Consider the following 25,158-nt stretch of genomic DNA (forward strand, 5'->3'; position numbering starts at 1 on the left):
CCCTAGCAACAGCACTTATAACCCAAGTAGTCTCTCAGGGACCCAGGTCAACTCTAACCAGACTAATGAAGGTACTAAGTCCACAGGTGAAACTTTTCTTCAAGGTCATACAACTAGTTAGAAATAGAGTTAAGACTAGAATCTGATTTGCAAAAAAAAAAAACAACAACACAAAAACACATGCCTGGCTGATGTGGCTCAGTGGCTGAGCACTGACCTATGAACCAGGAGGTTATAGTTCGATTCCCCTCCAGGGCACGTTCCAGGTTGCAGGCACAGTCTCTCGTGGGAGGCATGTAAGAAGCAGCCAATCGATGATTCTCTCTCATCATTGATGTTTCTCTCTCTCTCTCTTTCCTTCCTTCCCTCTCTGAAATCAATAAAAATATTTTTTAAAAAACACAAAATACTGTGGTTAGAAAGAGTAAAAGCTTTGAAATCAGAGAGCCTACTAGTATTTACCACCTGTGTGACCTGGAGAAACTTAGTTAACTTCCTGACCTCAGTTTCCATCCATTTATTAGGAATAATCATCATCATCTTAAGTTGAGGTGGTAATTAAATGAATTAATGTAAGTTAAATGTCTAGCCTCAAGCAAGATACCCACTGGAGGTCAATCAATGCTGGCTTCCCTTGTCCAACTCTTGCCTAATGCTCCTCATCACCCACAAGACCATAGTAACTTGACACCCCTCCAATTTCCCTCTATAGACCCCACACCTCCCTAAAGTTTATCACAATACAAGTCTCTAAGAGATTAGGACATGTACTGCTAGTCAATACACAGCCTTACTTTGCAGTAACATTGTTTTCCATTTTTTCTCATCACATAAGTATAATTTTCTAGCTTTTTAGGCTCCTTGGGCTTTTCTGCCCTAACCAGAGTAGCTACTCTCCTCTCTATCTGTGTTGTTCAATATGGAAGCCAATGTGGCTAGTCCAAATTGAAAAACTGACAACAGATTTTGAAGACTTATCCCCCCCCACACTGAAAAAAAAATGCAAAATATCTCATTATACAAATTTTTATACTGGAAACATGTTGAAATATTTTGAATATACTTGGTTAAATAAAATATATTAAAATGAAACTCACTTGTTTTTTACTTTTTTAAACTGTGGCTATGAGAAAATTTTAAATTACCTTTGTGGCTTGCATTATACTTGGTTGGACAGCACAGATCTATAACATCAATTTTAAGACATCAAACAACCAAACTTACAAATGAACACATGAAACAAAACCAACTTGTTTACAATACAAACCCTGGAAGCTATAAAGAAAAGGAAGCCCTGGCCGGTTTGGCTCAGTGGAGCCTGCGGACTGAAAGGTCCCAGGTTCGATTCCGGTCAAGGGCACATGCCCGGGTTGTGGGCTCGATCCCCAGTGGGGGACGTGCAGGAGGCAGCCGATCAATGATTCTTCTCATCATTGATGTTTCTATCTCTCTTTCCCTCTCCCTTCCTTTCTGAAATCAATAAAAATATACTTTAAAAAAAAAGAAAAGGAAAAAAGTGAAGCTTAAGTTAAAATAACATAAGCAAATAAAAAATAAGAACTTGAAAAAGGAAAGTGTAGGACAGTGATGGGCAACCTTTTGAGCTTGGTGTGTCAGACTTCGCCAAAAAACTGAGCATAACTCAGGTAGTGTGTCACTTTGAGGAAAAAACATTATTTCGCAAATGTTTCATCCTCAGGAGCAGCAAATGTTTCATACTCGGCATGCGGCCACATGTCATAAAAAATGGCTACGCGTGTCAGTGCTGACACGCGTGTCATAGGTTCGCCATCACTGGTGTAGGAATACAAAAAGAAAAATATACAAAACCTATGCATTAGAATTCTCTAAATAAAGAGTTATAGCAATTTAATAAATAATTATAAAAACTAATTGTAAAATGAAAACAAAACTCAAATAAGAACTCTATCAATCACCCTGGCCAGTGTTGCAAGGTGGCTAGAATGTCGGCCCAAGTACCAAAGGGTCTCAGGTTTGATCCATCTGATCCCCAGCCCCGGTTGGGTCACATGCAGGAGACAACCAATCCATGTCTCTCACATCCATTCTCTCTCTCTCTCTCTCTCTCTCTCTCTCTCTCTCTCTCTCGTCCCCTCCACTCTCTCTGAAATGCAATGGGGAAAAACGAACTCTATAAATCAATGAGGGCTGAGGGGAGATCCATTAAGGCAGTGGTCGGCAAGCTCATTAGTCAACGGAGCCAAATACCAACAGTACGACGATTGAAATTTCTTTTGAGAGCCAAAAACCGACTTCTGCGCATGGGCCACGAAGTTTCAATCGCACTCTACATGCGCGCCCGCACGTGGTATTTTGTCGAAGAGCCACACTCAAGGGGCCAAAGAGCCGCATGTGGCTTGCGAGCCGTGGTTTGCGAACCACTGCATTAAGGGACTTTGAGAAAAGATAACTTACCAACATGTAAAATGTTTAATGTACAGAAATTCTGTATTCTCACTTTTCAAAATAGATCATCAGATTAAGGGAAATCATGGTTTATAAACCTATAAATGTATATATTCTATATTTGGCCTTCAGAATTTGAAATGGTAGGTTTTCTAAAAGGGTTAACCAAATCAAATTAAACTAAATGACAAGGTATACTTACACTACTAGGAAAGAAATACAGAAGATCGTCTTATTTCATAAACTTGGAACTGACTAGAGAAAAAAGAAAGTCTCACATTTCCTACACATAAGAACGATGAATACCTGTATAGTGATTCTCCAAGTGTGGTCCAGGGACAACTGAGGTCCTAGTCCCCTAAGAGGACTTTGCAAGGTCAAAACTATTTTCATAATAATTTTTAAAGTTATTTGCCTTTTTCACTTATTCTGTTTTCCAGAGGCTATATGTGTAATACCATAACAGATTGAATGTAGAAGTGATAAGAAGCCCATTGTCTTTTATTAAGCCAGACATTAAAGAGATTTGCAAAAAATATAATACCACTCTTCTCACCAAGTTTTTCATTCTTTTGGAGAATAGTTATTTTTCATTTAAAAAAATGCTATTTAGATAAACGAGTAGGGTTTTTTTTTAAATGAATTATAAATGAGGTTTTTTTTAATTTTTCAGTTTAAATTTCTATTATGGTAAATATAGATACAACCCACATACACAAAAGCTCTTTGGAACCCCAATAATTTTTAAGAGTATAATGAGGTCCTGAGACCAAAAGCTTTGAGTACCACTGACAGTTACAATGATAAGGGATAAATGACAACACACACACTTACACCAATCTACCTCTGCCCTATTACTGCTATTTATATCACAGAAATTTCTAACAGTTCAAACTCTCTAGTGACCAGTAAAGGAAAAAGTCTGGTGGGGGTAAAATTGGACAGGAAATTAAAAGGAAAGGAATTAAATGCTTCCTTTTCAGTTAGAAGGCTGCCATTCTGATTTTCTGATTTGAAGGCAAAATTCTAGACAATTCAATAGATGTTTCAAAATTAACTAACTTCCATGTTTATGCCATCAGCAACAATTTAATGCTTTCACAGTCCCCAACAGCTGCTTGAAAATTCATACAAACCCTAAATTATCCAGTACAAAAGCTAGATTCTCAGAGGTTGTTGATATACTTAACTTTGATGAAAATTTTAAATTACTTCATATTACCTTCATCCTCAAACTTAGCCTATCCAAGTTGATGCTTATGCACAAAAGGCCATACTTTCATACTAAAAAGAAAATGCAAGAATTACTACAGATACAATAGAATTAATTTCTGATTCATAAAATTTCTCACAATTTCTGTAACCTATATCGTAAAATTTTTAAATTTAACAATCTCAAAGAGGCCAGCTTGTCAATCTAAAAGGACAGAAAAATTTGAAAATAGACTAACTTCATTAGCTCTGTTAGCAGTCATTTTACCCTCAGATATAACACTCTAATTGAGAAATATGTTTAATATGGGAGGAAAGGCTGTGTAAATTAACTTTAATTTGTTGAATACTGGAAATTCTTCCTTGTCCATCTAAATGTTTTTATAGATCAAGACCAAATTGCAAATGACGGTTTAACTAAGCTTTTAGGGAGGCTCTGGGTCCTTCAGCCTCCAGGTTAGCACCTATTACCCAAATTACTTCACTTTTCAGGTATGTTTAGCATTTAGTCATCCTATAATACACGAAACCTTGTAAGAAAAACCCCCACTCCTGCTTCAATGCTCTTTTTTCATCAGAAGATTTTAATTTAATGCTCCTCTGCTCATTCCTCACTACAAGTAGAAGTAATCCAAGGGTGATGTCATGGAAAACAGCTTCCCCAGCCTTTAGAGACTGGATCCAGTGAGGATTCTAGGAAAAACCTCTATTGGGGAATAAAACCCCGAATCTTCTAAGTTACATCCTAAATTGAAATCATTGATACAGTAATGTTAACATTCTAGTTCTCCACAATAACTAAATCTTTCTGAAGGTCTCAATGTTAGGATATGAATATCCTGCAAATCTTTAAATGACGCAAAAATCATTAACTAAAATTCAATGATCTTATCAGAGACAACGAATTTTCAATCTGTTCTTATTTGCTTTAATAATTTAGCCAGATGAGTTTTAGAGGTCTTATATTAGGAAAATATCTGAGGAAATATCTTGCCTTTTCCAGTTTCTTTATTCCAAAGTTCAAATTTCTAATTCTGACAAGGCCTTCCATTTTTGGACCAGCAGCAGCACAACATATACCCAAGGCAAAGAGGAACTATGAGAACCCCTCCAGTGAATGAGTCCTAAAACATCAATAATAATTATCTCCCATTACTTTCCCCCTTGTCCACCTTGCTCCAGATACACTGGCCTCTTCGCTGTTTCTTGAAAACCAGCCACAAGCCCACCTTAAGGCCTCTGCCTGAATCACTCCATTCCCAGATATACATGGCTCCCTTCAGGTTTTTCCTTCAATCTCATCTCAGTGAAGCCTTTCCCTAACCCAGTGGTCGGCAAACTGCGGCTCGCGAGCCACATGAGCCGCGGTTTGCCGCTCTGTTGACTGAGTTTGCTGACCACTGCCCTAATTCCTGCTTTAAAGTTAAAAAAAGCCTCCCAGCCCTGCCCAGTGTAGCTCAGTTGGTTGAGTGTCATCCCATGCACTGAAAGGTTGTGGGTCTGATTCCCTGTCAGGGTGCACACCTAGGTTGCAGGTTTGATCCCTGGGCAGGGTGCATACAGAAGTTTCAGGAAGCCTTTCTCACATCGTCATCGATGATTCTCTCATTCTCTCTCTCTCTCTCTCTCTCTCTCTCTCTCTCAAATCAATAAAAAACATAAAAAAAGACAATAAGAAAACCTCCTATATGCCCCATCAACCAGAAAATCCCCACATTCTTTTTCTGATTAATTTTTCCTCTTAGTATATTAAACTTTTTGTTCTGTTTCATTGACTGTTGTATCCCTAGAACCTAGAAAGAACAGCACCTGGCACATAATAAATGCTTAATAAATATGTGTTGGAGCCCTAGCCCGTTTGGCTCAGTGGATAAGAGCACCAGCCTGAGGACTGAAGGGTCCCGAGTTCAATTCCAACCAAGGGTACACGCTTGGATTGCAGGCTAGATCCCCAATAGGGGATGTGCAAGAGGCAGCTGATCAATGGTTCTCTCTCATCATTCATGTTTCTATCTCTCTCTCCCTCTCCATTCCTCTCTGAAATCAATAACAAATATATATATATATATATATATATATGCGCATACACACACACACACACACACACACACACACACACTAATCTGGCCACTCAGTATATATCCTATATAATAAAAGGCTAATATGCAAACTGTCCCCTCAACCAGGAGTTCGACCAGCAGGCAGGCCGGCCAACCGCCCATGTCCCCTTCCCCCTGGCCAGGCTGGCCGGACCCCACCCATGCACGAATTCATGCACCAGGCCTCATACACACACACACACACACACACACACACACACACTGACTGAGTGGCCCGATTATTATGCATTCAGAGATCATAATAATCTGGCCACTCAGTGTATATTTGTTGGATGAATAGATAAATTTAATCCTCACAACCCTCCATATTCTGTAACTACCACGGATTTAAAGACAAGAAACACCAAAGCTCAGAGGTTAAGTTGCCCACGGCTATAATTCTTAATAAGTGATAGAGCTGGGTCTGCCAGACATCAGAGCCTTCGAGTTTAACTAACCATCCTACAATGTTTTACCAATGACTACCTTTCATTTCTCTTCTATAAAAAACAACACCCTGTCACAAGGTATAGCATTCCAATTCAGAGGAGATGTATGCTAATAAATTAATTCAACCCCACATAAGCTAAAGATTCATCCTCCTCACAGGTAATGTTATTCATTCTCAGAACATTTACACTGAGAAAGGGCAACCTTGACAACAGGCTAGCTACAAAATTTTAGGGGTCCAGGGCAAAATGAATATGCAGGGCCCCTTGTTCAAAGCAGGAAGAAAGTATCATTCAAGATACTAAGACATAAAGCTTTCTCCTTTCTTCTATGGTCTCTCTCCACTTGTCATGGTGTTTATTTGCTGTCTAATTCATTCTAAGTAAAGAAAAATTTAAAACTTAAATTATTAGCATGAATTTTACTGTTCACCTTTATATTGCACAAGTTTTACATAGATTATTAAACCAAGTTTGGGGCCCTGAACACCCATGAATCCACGCTAGCCCAGTTTCCAAGATTTTAGCCCCAGATAACACAAATCAAAGCAGAGAGGTCAAACCTTAAAATTTCCACTAAAGCAGTGATTTCCCAAAAATTTACCTTCAGGACAAGCGATAAGTCCAATATATAAAACCTAACATTATAAAGTAGGCTCTTCCTTTGGGAATTTAATCCTGCCTGCCTTTTATTATTCTGCCTTTTCACAAAACACAAAAGCATACTCTGAAAGACAACTGGTATTGGATTATAAACTGAATAAACATTCAAAACAAAAAAATCATTTGTTAGCTAAAAATAATATACTGAACAAATGTTTCTTTCACTTTTTGTGGATCATTTTTAAAGCCAAACCATACTACATTTTTGATGTCTCCAGTAAGAATCCCATACTAATCTGTTACACATACATATTATAAATTCTGACAAATAAGTGCAATTTTCAAACCACAAATATTTACTATCCTATTATTTCCCCCAAGTTAATCAGCAATAAAGAGTGCAAATTAACATCCTTTACCACTGAAAAACTGTTTCTAATCACCTAAATGTTGTGGTGATTAAAAGAGAGAATTAAATGATATAAATATTGTCAGAAAGTTGACAGTTTCTATACATTTCTAGATATATTAAGCATTACAGATATCCAAATGCATTTAGAAGCTCTTCAAAAAATATTCAGGCATCCTATTTCCTAGATCTGAAAAAAGGCATTAAAATTAGGGTATTCATGTTAAAAGCATTTTCTGAATTACAATTTAATCAGATTAACAAAAGGACATATCAATTCGGAAAATATAAGACACCAAACAAATGTAAGGTATTAAACATTGCGAGTAAGAAAAAAGGAAATAAGCGGCCTAGATAAATGAAAAGCAAAGCACTACAATAACGTTCAATTTGAATTAAAGAATACCGTTATTTAAATAAGCAGTTAGCATTTTGTAGAAGGCCAAGCAACGTGACTATTATATACCTAGTCGATTTACAGCACAGCTTCGACATTCCGTACTTATTGCTTATACTCATAATAAAGAAATAAAGAGGCAGCAACAGTTAGCCACTACAGCATTCACCACTCTAGCAAAGGTTACTCAAAAAACTGCCTTGCATTTTTACCTTTACACTCTATAGCTACAGATTATTTTCATATATATGGCTTCGTAGTCCCTCACTACCCTGTGATGTGACTAGATTTCATAGATAAGAAACCAAAGCTCGGTAAGCGATTTTCTCAGAGTCACCCAGTCGAACCCAGACCTTCTGATTCCACATTTTATACCTCGCATTGCATATAGTTCTATTTCAGGCATAAATGGGGCTTTTAAAGGGATAGAACGGGTTGGGGAGAAAATAGTCATGGTACCTGCAGCTGTATGCTGCAAAAAATGGCTGAATTATGCTTCTTCCTTTTTTTCCCTCCTCTCTGGAAAAAAATGAAAATTCAAACAATTAAGTAAACTCAAAGACAAATTAGGTCCCGGCATCTACCCCATGTTTTTGACTCAGGTCGGTGCAGAGAGAGCTACCGAATGGGTGCCGAGCGCGGGGCCGAGGCCGAAGCCCGGGCTCCCGCAGGCCGGAGGGCCGGGGGGCGGCTACGTACCTCGGGGGTCCGTCCAATCCCTAGTAGACGGCAGTTTGCATCAGGAAGAAGCGGGCCGGCGGCCGGACGGTGGGCAGTCGGGCGCCTGGACGGCACGCGGCAGGCTCCTCGACCGTCTAGAAGGGGCCGCTCCCGGGCCGGGCCGGGGCGCTCCGGCGGGGGGCGAGTCGGCGCGCCTGCTGCCCCCTCGGCACCAGTCCTAGGAAAGGAGACAGCGTTGAGTCGCCAGTCGAGACAGTCGAGCTGGTCGGGAGGCGGCGCGGCGTCGGGGGGCCGGCCCGGCCTTACCTCTGCCCGGGGCACACGGCACCTCGACGAGCTCGGCGAAAGGACCGACTGGGGACCGCAGGCGGGGAAAGGGGCTGAGGGGCCGCGGGCAGCGGCAGAAGCGCTGGAGGTGACGGCGTCGACGACGGCGTCTCCGGGCTTCTACCCCGAAGCGCGCCGAGTCTCAGGATCACCCACGCCGGGGGTGGAGGAAGGCGGGCGAGGGGCGGGAAAGGGGCGGGGCGAGTGGGGCCACGAGCCAGGGGCCTCTCCTGGCCGCGCGCCCCCTGCGGGCGGCGAGAGCGCCCGGGGCCCGCCCAGGGAGGCGGGGCCCGCCGGCGGAGAGCTCCGTGCGCGGCCGCTGCAACGCGGAAGCCTGCCACGTGGGTAGGGAGGTGGAGGGGTGGGGAGCCGAGAGATGGACAGGAGGCCCTGGAGGCGCCCCCAGTCCCCGCCGGTGCCTCAAGGGGGCCCCGCGTGCGGGCGGCGGCCCAGAGGGTGTTTACCTTCCCCCTGGTCGAGCGCCAGTGCCGCCATCTTTTCAGCCAGCACGCGTCACTTCCGGCGCCGCGGGAGCGGGAGCGGGTGTGGGAGTGGGGTGGGGGCAGGGCTGTCCCACGCTCGCGGGGCCCCACGTTCCGGCTGGCCAAGCCAGCGGGCCCCACTGCCGGGGGGGGGGGTGAGGGGGGGATCAGGCGGCCCCGCGCTGTGGCCGCCAGCCCTGCCCGACGTGGCCTTCCTCGCCGTCGGGGCTGGCAACACTTGGCTGCGCTCTAGTCGCTGCGCAGCGGTCCCTGCTCGTCTGCGGGAGCAGTGGGTTCGAGGCACCGCAGTGCGCCCACTCTCGACAAGTTGAGGATTAGGAAGCGGGGAGAACGTCTTTGCATGTTGCGTTCACTGGGGGTGGGGGAATCGGGAACGACGTGGAGGGAGTTTTACCGTACCTACCTGTGCAATGAAAGCGACTGCATCTGCAGCAAATGACATCATTTTTCAGGAAGGCAACTTGCAGGCGATCATTGCGTCACAGTTCCACTTGGCTTGTAACACAACAATTACACGTTTCAGAAGTACATTTCCCAGAGGTGGGGAAATTCATAGAAAACGGCATGTCTGCACCACGCAGAGAAATGCCGGATCTAAAAAAACGCTGTTCTGTTTCTGTTTGCGTCCAAAGAAGATGGCAAGCAGCAGCAGACCGCAGTGATTTGGGGGGCGGGGAGGTGTTCTTTTTTAACAAATCAGCTATAGAACTCTACCTAAATGCTTTTTTAAATAGCGCCTTTTTCCTGATTTAGAATATAAAATTGCATTATAGGACTGTTTTGTCATTTTATTGTTGTGAAATCTTTTGGGAAAAGTGTAGATGAGAGAAATACACAGAGGCCAGTGGTTCTACTACTAACCTGAAATTGTCATCCATTCCCCATTTCAGATCCTAAACTATGGAATTTTTCCGCCTCCCACCCCCAACCCCCCTGCCGCCATTTTCTCTAGACCAATATCCCGAAGTACTTTCAGTGAGATACATATATTGCTAAAACGATCATTATCTCCTTGTAGCAAACTTAAACACGTCCTGTTCCCTAAGAGGCCAAAATAGCACACGGTGTACTGTTTTGCTGAAGTAGACAGACTACTTCGTGAGGGAAAAAAAGAGAGAGAGGAGAGAAGCACCTTCATCTGCTGGAAATAGGGAAATAAGCTTCCCTTTTCCCATTTAAACTGTAAAACAAGCTTTAAAAAAACCATGAGCCATCAAATAAACTTTAAAATGGCATATATTCAACTTTGAACACTTGTTTTCAGACATTATTCCTGAATATCTAAAAATGCTGAATTTTTTTGCACATTAGCTAACATACATTTGGAGCTATATATTACATATTGTGGCACTAAACTGTCTAGAAAGGGACTTCTGTTCTTGATTCAGTCAGGAACTGAAATGTGTCTGTTTTGTGCAGTAGGAATATACCTGCAGTGATGTCATGAGCCTTATTATGACTTTATGTGGTCTCCTGTGATATTATGTCCAAATGTACTTTTGAATATACTTACCTGTTTCTGAAAACAGGCTGAGTCTTTCCACCAATCTATATATTTACTGTGTAGTGCCCACCCCTGAAGAAATAGTGATCTTTAATCGAGGATGCCTCTCTCTCTCTCTCTCTCTCTCTCTCTCTCTCTCTCTTTCTCTCTCTCTTTTAAGGAGTGTTTTATAGAAGGGTCTGATACAACAAGAAGCATTTTGCTTCTCCAACACCAAGCAAAGTAAAACCAAGTCATTTAAATAAATGAGCCCTGGCTGGTTTGGCTCAATGGATAGAGCGTTGGCCTGCAGACTCAGGGGTCCCAGGTTCGATTCTGGTCAAGGGCATGTATCTTGGTTGTGGGGACATCCCCGGTGGGGAGTGTTCAGGAGGCAGCTGAGTGATATTTCTAACTATCCCTCTCCCTTTCTCTCTGTAAAAAAAAATAATAAAATTAAAATAAATAAATAAAATGAACTCCTCCAGGTAATTCAATTACTTTCCCCACCAATTACTGGAACAATGGTACTAAATACCCTGAGAACATTTTCTCACGGGTAGAGACCCTCATGGGGCAGATAGAAGCTGTATTTTCCTTGCCCTCTAACTTAAGTATACAGACCTCAAATCCCATATCTAGCAGTCCCAGATAATCCACAGGTTAGAGAGCTGGTAGCAGAGTTGGGAGGAAGTTCCTCCTACCCAGGAGTTCTGAGGATTTAGGATATTGTATACCCTCCCCCACTTTTTAAAAAAATCAAGTTGAGGCTTTTCAGAAATCCAGTCTGTGCTACTTATCTTGGTAATCACTTTCCATGTAACTAGCCCCCACCCCAGTCTCTGGAAGTCTAAGAGTTTTATCTTCAGCAAACTCTAATAAAGCTGCATATGCATTCTCTTTCCTCTTGAAAACTGTTTGCCAAATGCTCTATAGCTTGAGGCTTTTTAAGGAGTCTTGTGGCGAAGAGTCTATTTCAGTCCCTCAGGGTCCACCAGTATCTTTCAAATCAGTACTAACTTCTGTGGGTCCATACCAAGACCTGGACACTGACACATTGCAACAGGTTGATAGCTGTTGTTCTAAGCATTATTTCCTGGTCCCTAACCCTGATATAGTCTTCAAAATGCAATCTGAGGGTCCCCAAATTTTCCAGGCTTTCAAGTTTATTGCTTTAATAGCCAAATAAAATAACTTGAGGTTTTAAATTATTTTAAAAATATATATTTTATTGATTTTTTACAGAGAGGAAGGGAGAGGAATAGAGAGTTAGAAACATCGATGAGAGAGAAACAGTGATCAGCTGCCTCCTGCAACCGAGGTACATGCCCTTGACCGGAATCAAACCCGGGACCCTTCAGTCAGCAGACCGACGCTCTATCCACCGAGCCAAACCGGTTTCAGCAATTAGTTGAATCTTATATGTGCCCTGACTGGGGATCAAACCCACAACCTTGGTGTATTGGGATGATGCTCTAACCAACTGAACTACCCGGCCAGGGCGACTTGAGCTTTTATGTTACACTAGTAGCCCATTTGCAGGAAGAATCCTGCAAGCGGCTGCTGCGGCCCTGCGCGTTGCTGCCGCTGCCGCCACCATTGCGGCCACCGTGCCTGTACCCGTGGGCTGCTGCCACCCGCCCTGCTCCGCCCTGCCCGGGCTTTCCCTCTGGCAGCCACCTTGCTTTCCGCTTTTCCTCCCTCTTCCTTCTAAGTTGTCTTTAGTCTTCACTCCTCCCTCTCTCAGCATATGCAAATTAACTGCCATCTTTGTTGGGTAATTTGCATGCTCGTCCTGATTGGCTGGTGGGCGTGGCTCTGGCTGGTGGGCGTGGTTTGGACATAGCAGAGGTGCGGTCAATTTGTATATTACTATTTTACTAGGTAGGATGACTAATAGAAAATCGGTGTCTTTATGAATGTTGGAGGATTCCTGGCTGATACACATCTTGGTCATTGCTGGTCACCTGTCACTTGTAGTGGCTCCTCTTAGCTTGTCTCATCACCTCTGGCCTTCTGGTTTGTCACCACCTCTCCACACTTCTCCAGCGCTCGCGCTCTCTCTCTCTTCACTTCCTGACTAACAAACTTGACTCTCCCTCCACTTCCCTAGCGAAGCAAAAACAAGGAAACTTCAATCTCTTTAAACAAGTCATAGCTTCTAGCGATCCCTACACAGGGATGTCCTCTCTCGTTGTCTCTAAGATCTATAGTCATTTGATGGGAACCCTTTCCTGAGCATACCACTTGTTTCTCTTTTCCCCAATGCCATGAACTCTCAAACCCGACCCTGGGCCCAGCTAGGAGAATACCAAATCCCTAAATATACCAAAGTGATGTAAGTGCAAAAATAAACAAAAACCCTTCAAAGGGCACTCCCCCCCCCCATGAAACAGCATGCCCGAAGTATTTCCATTTGTGTTATTTCACTAATGTGTAAAGCTACCTAAAGGAAAATGAATTGATAACATGACATATCTACAAGTCCAAGAGGACTCAACTATGTGATTCGTCCTGGAACTTTGCTTCTTCCTATTTCATTTCTCTCCTTAAAGCTCTAGCAAACAATCCTCTGCTGGCCATTGTTAGAATAACTGCTTTAACCTGGGGCCAATCAGCAAGGGTTCAGAAACATTCAGGTTCCATCTCTGAGTTCCTAATACATTGTGATAGGTTTACACAGTTTGGGGTGCCATGGGAGCAAGTACAAAGGGGGGGTGTGTGTAATCGGAGCTTGGGAGGATCAAGTATAGCTCCTCAGAGGTATTATTCTCTAAGTTCCATCCAAAGGGAAGAAAAGGCCCTAACCGGTTTGGCTCAGTGGATAAAGCGTCGGCCTTCGGACTCAAGGGTCCCAGGTTCGATTCCGGTCAAGGGAATGTACCTTGGTTGCTGGCACATACCCGGTGGGGGGTGTGCAGGAGGCAGCTGATCGATGTTTCTCTCTCATCGATGTTTCTAACTCTCTATCCCTCTCCCTTCCTTTCTGTAAAAAATCAATAAAAATATATTTAAAAAAAAAAAAACAAAGGGAAGAAAAGCAAGGAAGACAGTTAAGGATACCTACACGGCAAGGCACCTTTATTTAGAGAACCACTGATAGTTTAGTAGGGTTACAGTGTGGGACACAAGAAAGGGAGAGGGAAAAGAATTAAAAACTCAGAAAGGCTGTGGAATATACTAGTTACTAGTATATACAGTGGTATATTATACAGTGGTCGGCAAACTCATTAGTCAACAGAGCCAAATATCAACAGTACAACGATTGAAATTTCTTTTGAGAGCCAAATTTTTTAAACTTAAACTTCTTCTAACGTCACTTCTTCAAAATAGACTCGCCCAGGCCATGGTATTTTGTGGAAGAGCCACACTCAAGGGGGCCAAAGAGCCGCATGTGGCTCGCGAGCCGCAGTTTGCCGACCATGGTAACTACTAACTAGTAGACCTTGGCAGTCAGGGCTTCTCCCCTCCTGTGTTGCCTCTCACCCCATGCTCTTTCCACTGTACCATGTTATATGGATTAACATAGCAAATGATCTTCACATTGTTGCATTTTTTTACTCCTACTTAATTCCATAAATTGTTCCTTTTTAATCGACTATACTAATATACTTACATCATTCATATTTATGAATGGCTACTATAAGTCCCATTCTAAGCACTGGGAATCTATCCGCAACCAAACATATAAAAATCCGTGCCTTGCCCAGTCGGCGTGGCTCAGTGGTTGAGTGTGGACCTATGAACCAGGAACCAGGTTCGATTCCTGGTCAGGGCAAATGCCCAGTTGCGGACTCATGCAGGAGGCAGCCAATCAATAATTCTCTCGCCGAAATCGGTTTGGCTCAGTGGATAGAGCGTTGGCCTGCGGACTCAAGGGTCCCGGGTTCGATTCCGGTCAGGGGCATATACCTTGGTTGCGGGCACATCCCTGGTGGGGGGTGTGCAGGAGGCAGCTGATCGATGTTTCTAGCTCTCTGTCCCTCTCTCTTCCTCTCTGTGAAAAATCAATAAAATATATTTAAAAATAATAATAATTCTCTCATCATTGATGTTTCTTTTTTTTTAAATTGATTTCAGAGAGGAAGGGAGAGGGAGAGATAGAAACATAATGACGAGAGAGAATCATCAGTCGGCTGCCTCCTGCATGCCTCTCACTGGAGATTGAGCCCGAAACCCGGGCATGTGCCCTTGCCTGGAATCGAACCTGGGACCCTTCAATCTGCAAGCTGACACTCTATCCACTGAGCCAAACCAGCTAGGGCATCTTTGATGTTTCTCTCTCTCCCTCTCCCTTCCTCTCTGAAATCGGTAAAAAAAAAATTTTAGCCCTAGACGGTTGAGCTCAGTAGATAAAGCATCAGCCTGTGGACCAAAGGGCCCTGGGTTTGATTCCAGTTAAGGGTATGTACCTTGGTTGCAGGCTCCTGCCCAGCCCAGGCCCTGGTCAGGGCTCATGCAGGAGGCAACCAATTGATGTGTCTCTCTCACATAGATGTTTCTCTCTCCATCTCTCCCCCTCCCACTCTCTCTAAAAATCAATGGGATGAGCTCACTCATCTAGGGGGAAAGATGAACAACATAGACTGAAGATCAAGAACAGCATTGATCAGACTGTCAGACCTCAGAGAGAAGGTAGGGGAGGGTGGGGACAAGGGAGATAGATCAACCAAAGGACTTGTGTGCTTGCATATGAGCCTAACCAGTGATCACGGACAACAGGGGGAGGGGGGCATGCGTGGGGGGGGGGTTTGGGATGGGAATGGGGGGGTTGATGACAAATATGTGATACCTTAATCAATAAAGTAATTTAAAAAAAACGAAGAGGAAGGAAAGAAAAAAATAAAATAAAAATATAAAAATCAATGGGAAAATATTCTTGGGTGAGGATTAACAAAAAAACAACACAAAACAAAAGCACTAAAATTACATTTGGTCTCTTGGACTCAGTCTTCTCACATATTGTATATGTTCTATATTATTATACTAGAGGCCCGGCACATGAAATTCGTGCACAGGTATGATCCCTAGGCCTCCCCTGCGATCAGGGCTATCTTCCCCAGCTGCCTGTAGTTGGCTCCACCCCCCCGCTACCACCCATCCCCGGTTCCCCATTTGCTATCAGGTGATCGGTGCTGGGACCTGATGCGGCAGGGATCTCCCTTTCCCGTGGTCAGCACAGAGAGAGATGAAATGGGTTCTTGGTAGAGGCGGCCGGGGATTGAGAAACAATGAAATAAAGAGAGTCGACACAGAAATAGATTCAAGCTGGGTCCCGGGTGGGTCGCTGACCTCTTCTGCTGGAGAGACAGACGACTGCCCTGAGCCACGCAGCACATTTATTTATTTTCCAATATACAAGGGGGTTTCACCGGAAAACTTAGGATCAAAGGAGCTTGGGAGGGCCCAGGTCCTATTAATTCCCTCTTTCCCGGTGCTAGACTGGATTTACATCTCAAAGCCCCTCTCCCGGTACCTGGACCAAGGTAAGTTAGGAACTGATAACACCCCTGCATTCTTGGGGGGCGTGTAACCGAGACAAGACTCTGCCAATGCCTCGGGCTCAGTTAACAACAATTTGAAGAATGTCCCTGTGTCTTCCCAGGGGGCCCTCTACAGATCGGTGCCTAACGGCCAGGGGAAGGGACCGAGAGGTCGGCTGTTCCTGCCTGCTCACCAGCCCCAACCCTGTGGGTGACCATCAGGTGATCGGAGCCTGCCGGCTGGGGAAAGAAACCAAGAGGTGGTCAGTGCGTCTCATAGTGACTGGTCCAGTGGTCATTCTGCTGTTAGGGTCAATTTGCATATTACCCTTTTATTATACAGGATAGAGGCCTGGTACATGGGTGGGGGCTGGCTGGCCTGCCCTGAAGGGGGCCCCAGATCGGGGTGGAGGGTCCCCGCTGGGGGTGGGGCTGGCTGGGGTGAGGGGCTGCAGGGTTTGCAGGCTGACCCTGCACATGATCAGGGTGCGTCCCCGCTGGGGGGTGGGGCTGGCTGGGGCGAGGGGCTGCAGGGTTTGCAGGCCAGGCACGCCCCCTATTGGGGTGGGAGTCCCCACTGGGGGTGTGGCCAGCCTGGGTGAGGGGCCACGCCCCCGGCTTTGTCAGGAAGGAGGTCCAGAATGACGTTCAGAAGACATCTGGTCTATCCAGTCTAATTAGCATATTACCTTTTTATTAGTATAAATATTATATATACCATATTTTCTGGCGTATAAGATGACTTTTTAACTCAGGAAAATCTTCTCAAAAGTCGGGGGTCGTCTTATAGGGCGGGTATATGCCAAACTCTATATTTTAACTGGAAAAGTTGGGGGTCATCTTATACGCCCAGTCGTCTTATATGCCGGAAAATACGGTATTTTAATTCATGCCTTCTTACAAATTACATAAATCAGGCAATAACCAAAATAAATAAACAAATTATATGACCTGCTATAATGTGACAAATGCTATGGGAAATAATAGAGCTGGATGGTAAAAGAGATTAGGAATGTTGATGGGGGAGGGTGTTCCAATTCTAACTGGGAGGATTTGGGTAGGAGGTATCCTTTGAGCCTTGACTGGAAGGAGATGGACCAGATTATGTAAAACCTTGTAGGTTATTTTAAAGTCTTTGGCTTTGTTTCCCCTTCATTTCATTTTATTTTTTCCCATTCACCATTTATTACCCCTATACCCTCTTCCACCTCCACCTCCCCCCAACCAAGTGTTTGGCCTTTGAGAAATTGGAACCATTGGAAGGTTTTGAGAAGAGAGGCAATATGATTAATACTCAGGCTGCTGTATAAATAATAGAATTCAGGCATAATGTAATGTACAAATGTACAACATGATGACTGTAGTTAACACTGCTGTATTGTATATTTGAAGGTTGCTAAGATAGTAGATCCCAGAAATTCTCATCACAAGGAATAAAAACCTTTTTTCCCCCTTGTATCTGTATGAGATGATAGATGTTAACTATACTTAACTGTGGTAATCATTTCACAGTATATGTAAGTCAAATTATGCTGTATACCTCAAACTTATACAGTGCTGTATGTCAATTACAGCTCAATAAAACTAAAAGAAAAAACACTGGAAAGATTACACAAAAAAATATAGGCTGTTAAAAAAAAAAGAATGTAGGCAGACATGGGGAAGCAGGGTGCTATTCCATCAATGGAGTGGAATGGAGGCTACAGTGGAAACGGGAGAAGTGACCAGACTCTGCAAATATTTTGAAGGAAGAGCCAACAGGATTTCCTGAATGTAGGGAGGAAGGAAAGAGAGGTGTCAAGGATGTCGCCCAGGTTTCTGGCCTGAGGACTGGAAGGATGGAATTGTCACGTCCTGTGATCTGGGAGACTTCCAGAGGAACAGGTTTGCAGGGGGGGCGGGAGGGGAAAGGAGAAGATACAAGGACTGGATCCTGGTCTAGTCATCCAGGAGAACATAGGGGACTGCTCTCGGAGACCAGAGTGCCATATGCTGTACCCTGGAGAGGCAGGAACTAAATATTCACCATCAATAAAAGATGCACTGCCGGGCTGGTGTGGCTCAGTGGTTGAGCGTTGACCTATGAACCAGGAGGTCACAGTTTGATTCCTGGTCAGGGCACATGCCCGGCATTGCAGGCTCGATCCCCAGTGTGGGGCATGCAGAAGACAGCCAATCAATGATTTTCTCTCATCATTGATGTTTCTCTCTCCCCCTCTCCCTTCCTCTCTGAAATCAATAAAAATATTTTTTAAATAAAAATGAAAACATTATGAAGAAAAAATTTTTAAAATTTGCATTGAATTTATTGTGGTAACATTGGTTAATAAAATTATATAGGTTCAGGTGTACAATTCTATAATACATCATTTGTATATTGTATAGTGTGTTCACCACCCAAGGTCGAGTCTCCTTCCATCACCATTTATCCCTCTTTACTCTCTGCTACTTACCCCCACCCCGCTTTCCCTCTGGTAATCCCCATACTGTTATCTGTGTCTATGAGGTGTTTTTTTGGTTTTTGTTTTTGTTTTTTTATTTTTGCTTAATCCCTTCACCTGTTTAACCCAGACCCACCCCGTCCGCTCTGACAGCTGTCAGTCTGTTCTCTGTAGCTATGAACAAGTTTTTTTTTTTTTTAAATCTCTTTTAATATATTTTATTGATCTTTTACAGAAAGGAAGAGAGAGGGATAGAGAGTTAGAAACATCGATCAGCTGCCTCTTGCACACTCCCTACTGGGGATGTGCCCGCAACCAAGGTACATGCCCTTGACCGGAATCAAACCTGGGACCCTTGAGTCCGCAGGCTGACGCTCTATTCACTGAGCCAAACCGGTTTCGGCTATGAACAAATTTTTTAAAAGTTAATCATTTTTTGCCGAAACCGGTTTGGCTCAGTGGATAGAGCGTCAGCCTGCGGACTCAAGGGTCCCAGGTTTGATTCTGGTCAAGGGCATGTACCTTGGTTGCGGGCACATCCCCAGTAGGGGGTGTGCAGGAGGCAGCTGATCGATGTTTCTCTCTCATCGATGTTTCTAACTCTCTATCCCTCTCTCTTCCTCTCTGTAAAAAATCAATAAAATATATTTGAAAAAAAAGTTAATCATTTTTGTGCTCCTTATGAACCAATTGAAAATAATACTATGCGCCCTGACCGGTTTGGCTCAATGGATAGAGTGTCGGCCTGCAGACTGAAGGGTCCCAGGTTCTATTCCAGTCGGGGGCATGTGCCCGGGTTGTGGGCTCGATCTTCAGTAGGGGACGTGCAGGAGGCAGCTGATCAATGATTCCCTCTCATTATTGATGTTTCTATCTCTCCTCCCTCTCCCTTCCTCTCTGAAATCAATAAAACTATGTATTTTTTAAAAAAGAAAATAATACTATGCTTCTGAAGCCTCAATATGCAAGCCACATGTTCATGAGGTGTTGAGGAGACTTTCAAGGAGCTCAGTGTAAGTACTGGAAGGACTGGCAACACCAAAGGCAGGGAGTCGTCCGGGAGAAGATAGAGAACTGCCAAGGAGACAGAAGGAGTAGCCTGTGAGATAGAGTAAAACAAAGAGTGTGGTATGCTATGCCAGATAGAAAAGTACATGAAGTTGTTCAACACCCGTCATCATTCAAAGATGAAATTAATATCACTATTGTAATGAAATATATTTACTTTGAAACACGTTGTAGACAATGACCCCTTATAATAAATGGAAATGTTGCCTGGCTGGCGTGGCTCAGTGGTTGAGCGTAGACCTATAAACCAGGAGGTCATGGGTCAATTCCCTGTCAGGGCACATGCCCAGGTTGCGGGCTCCATCCCCAGTGTGGGATGTGCAGGAGGCAGCAGATTAATGTTTCTCTCTCATTAATGTTTCTATCTCTCCCTCTCCCTTCCTATCTGAAATCAATGAAAATATTTTTTAAAAAAAATAAATGAAGATGCTAAACAGATCACTTTCTCACAGAGTTAATAATTTTTATGTTCTTTCTGAACCAGGACAAAGCAGCACTATACTTTAGAAGCCTCAAGATACAAACCACATATTCATAAGTACTGCATTTCAGTAGATGTGCATGCAAACACACACATTCTAAGTGTGAGCCCCAGAGTTGAGGTGAGTGGGAGCAGTGAAGAGCTAATATATGGTGTTTGCACCATGAAGGAAGTGAGAAAAAAAGTGATATTAATAGTGATATTAATTTCATCTTTTCTTTTTTTAAAATATATATTTTATTGATTTTTTACAGAGAGATAGGGAGAGAGATAGAGAGTTAGAAACATCGATGAGAGAGAAACATCGATCAGCTGCCTCCTGCACACCCCTTACTGGGGATGTGCCCACAACCAAGATACATGCCCTTGACCGGAATCGAACCCGGGACCTTTCAGTCCGCAGGCCGACGCTCTATCCACTGAGCCAAACCGGCTTCGGCTAATTTCATCTTTTCAATAATTAGTGTTGCCAGAGCACAGCTTTAGGACTTGGGAGACTGTGGTTAAGGATAGAGGCGGGATTGAATATAGGGTCTGAAGTTATTTATTAGTTCTAAAACTAAGTTCTTCAAAAAACAGTGATCACATAGCTCTCAGGACAAAATGTCTTTGTCCTGACACAGGGCAGAGAGGGACTTCAGATAAGTCAGCTCTGGCAGCCTCAGCTTGGGGCGGGGGTAGGGGGTGGGGGGAGGGGGCTTGCCTGGCTTCAAGGATGGCTGAACTTCACCCTATCCAGAGACCTAGGAGAAAAGCAGCACTGTCATGGTGGGGGGTGTTGAAATGCTAAGCATAGGTGAGGCAGAATGCCCTTCATAACCAGAAGTCTCAATATTGTCAAGATGGTGATTCTCCTCAAATTGATCTATAGATTCAAAACAATCCCTAGAAATCCCTGGCAGGCTTATATGTAGAAATTCACAGGCTGGTCATAAAATTTATATTGAAATGCAAAGGCTCTAGAAAAGCCAAAACAACTTTTTAAAAGAATATGGTTAAAAGGACTTACACTTGCCAATTTCAGAATGGACTATCTAAAACTACAGAAATCAAGACAGTGTGGTACTGGCGTAAGGATAGAAATAATAGATCAATGGAACAGAGAGCCCAGAAATAAACCCTTTTATGGTCAAATTATTTTCAAGAAAGTTCCAAGGCAATTCAAAAGGGAAACAATTATCTTTTCAGCAAATAGTGTTGAGACAATTGGATAGCCACATGCAAAAAGATGGAGTTAAACTCCTACCTCATGCTACACAAAAATTAACTCAAAATAGATCATAGACCTAAATGTAAGAGCTAAAACTAGAAACATTTCCAAAGAAAACACAGGAGTAAATCTTTATGTTCTTTTTTTTTTTTAATATTTTATTGATTTTTTACAGAGAGGAAGAGAGAGGGATAGAGAGTTAGAAACATCGATGAGAGAGAAACATAGATCAGCTGCCTCCTGCACACCCCCCACTGGGGACGTGCTCACAACCAAGGTACATGCCCTCGACCGGAATCGAACCTGGGACCCTTGAGTCCGCAGGCCGACGCTCTATCCACTGAGCCAAACCGGTTTCAGCTAAATCTTTATGTTCTTAAATATGATACCAGAAGCATGATTTGTAGCCCTGGCTGGTGTGGCTCAGTTGGTTGAGCATTGTCCCATGCACTGAAAGGTTGCTGGTTTGATTCCCAGTCAAAGCACATACCTCGGTTGTGGGTTTGATCTACAGTCGGGTGGTCCAATTGATGTTTCCCCTTCTTTTTCTCTTTCTCCCTTCCTCTCTCTCTCTCTCAAATCAATAATATATTTTTTTAAAGCACGAGTCATAAAAGCAGAAATAACTTGGACTTCAAAGTTTAAAACTTTTGCTGCTTCTTCAAAGACACCATTAAGAAAATGAATAGCCCTAACCAGTTTGGCTCAGTGGATAGAGTGTTGGCCTGCTGACTGAAAGGTCCCAGGTTCGATTCCGGTCAAGGGCATGTACCTTGGTTGCGGGCACATCCCCAATAGGAGGTGTGCAGGAGGCAGCTGATTGATGTTTCTCTCTCATCAATGTTTCTAACTCTCTATCCTTCTCCCTTCCTCTCTGTAAAAAAATCAATAAAATATAAATTTAAAAAAAGAAAAAGAAAATGAATGGAGCTCTAACCGGTTTGGCTCAGTGGATAGAGTGTTAGCCTGGGGACTGAAAGGTCCCAGGTTCAATTCCGGTCAAGGGCATGTACCTTGGTAGCGGGCACATCCCCAGTAGGAGGTGTGCAGGAGGCAGCTGATTGATGTTTCTCTCTCATCAATGTTTCTAACTCTCTATCCCTCTCCCTTCCTCTCTGTAAAAAATCAATAAAATATATTTTGGGAAAAAAAGAAAATGAATAGACAAGCTACAGACTGGGAGAAAACATTTACAAATCATGTATCTGATAAACACTTGTTTCCAGAATATTTAAAAACTCTTACTCAATAAGATAAACTGCCCAATTTAAAAATGGCTTTGAATAGATATTTTACCAAAGAAGATATATGAATGACTAATAAGTACATGAAAAGATGCTCAACATCATTACTCATTAGAGAAATGCAAATTATAACCACATCTACTAGCCCTAGCCAGTTTGGCTCAATGGATAGAGCGTTGGCCTGTGGATTGAAGGGTCCCGGGTTTGATTCCGGTCAAGGGCACATGCCCGGGTTGTGAATCTCAAGGTAGCCGATCCATGATTCTCTCTCATCATTAATGTTTCTATTTCTCTCTCTCTCTCTCTGCCTTCCTCTCTGAAATTAATAAAAATACATAAATGAAATAAATAAAAATATTTTTAAATGGGCAAAGGATCTGAATAGACATTTACTTTTTTATATTTTTATTTATTTCAGAAAGGAAGGAAGAAGGAGAGAGAAATAGAAACATCAATGATGAGAGAGAATCATTGATTGGCTGCCTCCTGTACGCCCCCCACTGCAGATCGAGCCCACAACCCGAGCATATGCCCTTGACCGGAATCAAACCTGGGACCCCTCAGTCTGCAGGCTGACGCTCTATCCACTTATGCTGAGAGAAACCAGAAACAAAATACCACATATTGTATGATTCCATTTATATAAAACTAGAGGCCTGGTGCATGAAATTCGTGCATGGGGGGGGCTGTGTGTCCCTCAGTCCAGTCTGCACCCTCTCCAATCTGGGACCCCTCAAGGGATTGGGATCGGGCCTAAACGGGCAGTCAGATATCCCTCTCACAATCCAGGACTGCTGGCTCCCAACTGCTCGCCTGCCTGCCTGCCTGATTGCCCCTAACCACTTCTGCCTGCCAGCCTGATCACCCTCTAACCACTCCCCTGCCAGCCTGATTGATGCCTAACTGCTCCCCTGCCAGCCCAATTGCCCCTAACTGCCCTCCCTTGCTGGCTTGGTCACCACTAACTGCCCTCCCCTGCCGGCCATCTTGTGGCAGCCATCTTGTGTCCACATGGGAGCGGTCATCTTGTGTGTTGGAGTGATGGTTAATTTGCATATTACCTCTTTATTATATGGGACTAGGGGCCCAGTGCACAAATTCGTGCACCTTGAAAGGAACTATGGGCCATGAGGCTTTGGTGGGCACAGGGGTGGGTCTCAGCCCATCTTCCTTGCCCCCGCTCAGGCCCTCCCACCGTAGTCCCTGGTCCCCTCTCTGCTGACAGCCCTGCTCCCGTCACTGCTGCTGCTCCCATGGGCTGACGGTGCCAAGCAATCAGGACTGGCGCCGGGCACTGGCAGTGGGTGCGATCAGTGGCTGCTGCCCCAATCGCCCCTCAGGAGCAGGAGGAGGTGGAGAAGCCCTGAGAGGTGATCGGGGCCAGCAGCCGCTGCTCGCACCAGCTGACGGAACCAAGCAATTGGGGCCAGCGCTGGGCGCTGGCAGTGGGTGCAAGCAGTGACTCTGATGCCGGCAGCAGGTGCAAGTGGGGCCGGAGCTGGTGCCAGCAGCAGGTGTGAGCACCAGGTGGGACCACAGCATGTGGGAGCAAAGAATTTTCAGTAACCACTAGAGGCTTGCCCTGATGACAGCGATCAGTGCCCCACCTTGGTCTGGCACCCCAGCTCACCTGCTTCCACCATCCCGCCATGGCCAATACCCACCATGTTCTGCACTCTGCCACCTGCTGCCAACACCTGCCATATTCCATGCGTGTCCCCTGGTGGTAAGCACACGTCATAGTGACCGGTTGTTCGGTTGTTCTGCCGTTCAGTCTATTTGCATATTAGCTTTCTATTATATAGGATGTCCAGATAAGGCAAATCTATAGAGACAGAAAGACCATTAATGGTTGCCAGGGGCCAGAGGTAGAAATGGGGAGTGACTGCAAATGGATACTCAGGATCTCTTTGGGAGTGATGGAGATGTTCAAAATCTGGATTGTGGTGATAGTTGCACAACTCTGTAAATTTACTAAAAATCACTTAATTGTGTACTGAAAATGGGTGAATTATATGGTATACAAAATTTACCTCAATAAAGCCCATTTTCTAAAAAGAGCACGCTTGTTATTAATTGCCTATGAATTCCAGCTATGCTACTTACTAGCTGTGGAATCATGGGCATGTTATCTAATCTTTTTAGGAATCAAGTTTCCTCACCTGTCAAATGGCAATAATAGTATATATCTTTAAAAAATTGTACATATCTCATCAGATTGTTGTAAGGATTAAATAAAGTTAATACTTAAGTCAGTGCATTATTTGTTAACTACTATTATTCTTATTAATGACATTATTTCCTGTGACATTTCTACTTCCAAAAGTTTCAGACAATGAAGCATATGTTTTATTATCAATGATATGTATATATATTATATATTATACATTATACATTATATATTGTATGTTATAGGTTATACATTATACAACATATAGCATACAATCATATTATATCCTAGGGGCCCAATGCACGAATTCATGCACGTTGAAAGGAACTGTGGGCCACGAGGCTGCAGTGGGCACAGGGGCAGGTCTCAGCCCATCCTCCGCGCCCCTCCCCAGCCCCTCCTGCTGCAGCTGCTGGTCCCCTGTCTGCCAGCAGCCCTGCTCCCGCTGCTGCCCGCTGCTGCTGCTCCCAC

This window comes from Eptesicus fuscus, chromosome 1, assembly GCF_027574615.1.
Source record: "Eptesicus fuscus isolate TK198812 chromosome 1, DD_ASM_mEF_20220401, whole genome shotgun sequence".
Lineage (NCBI taxonomy): Eukaryota > Metazoa > Chordata > Mammalia > Chiroptera > Vespertilionidae > Eptesicus > Eptesicus fuscus.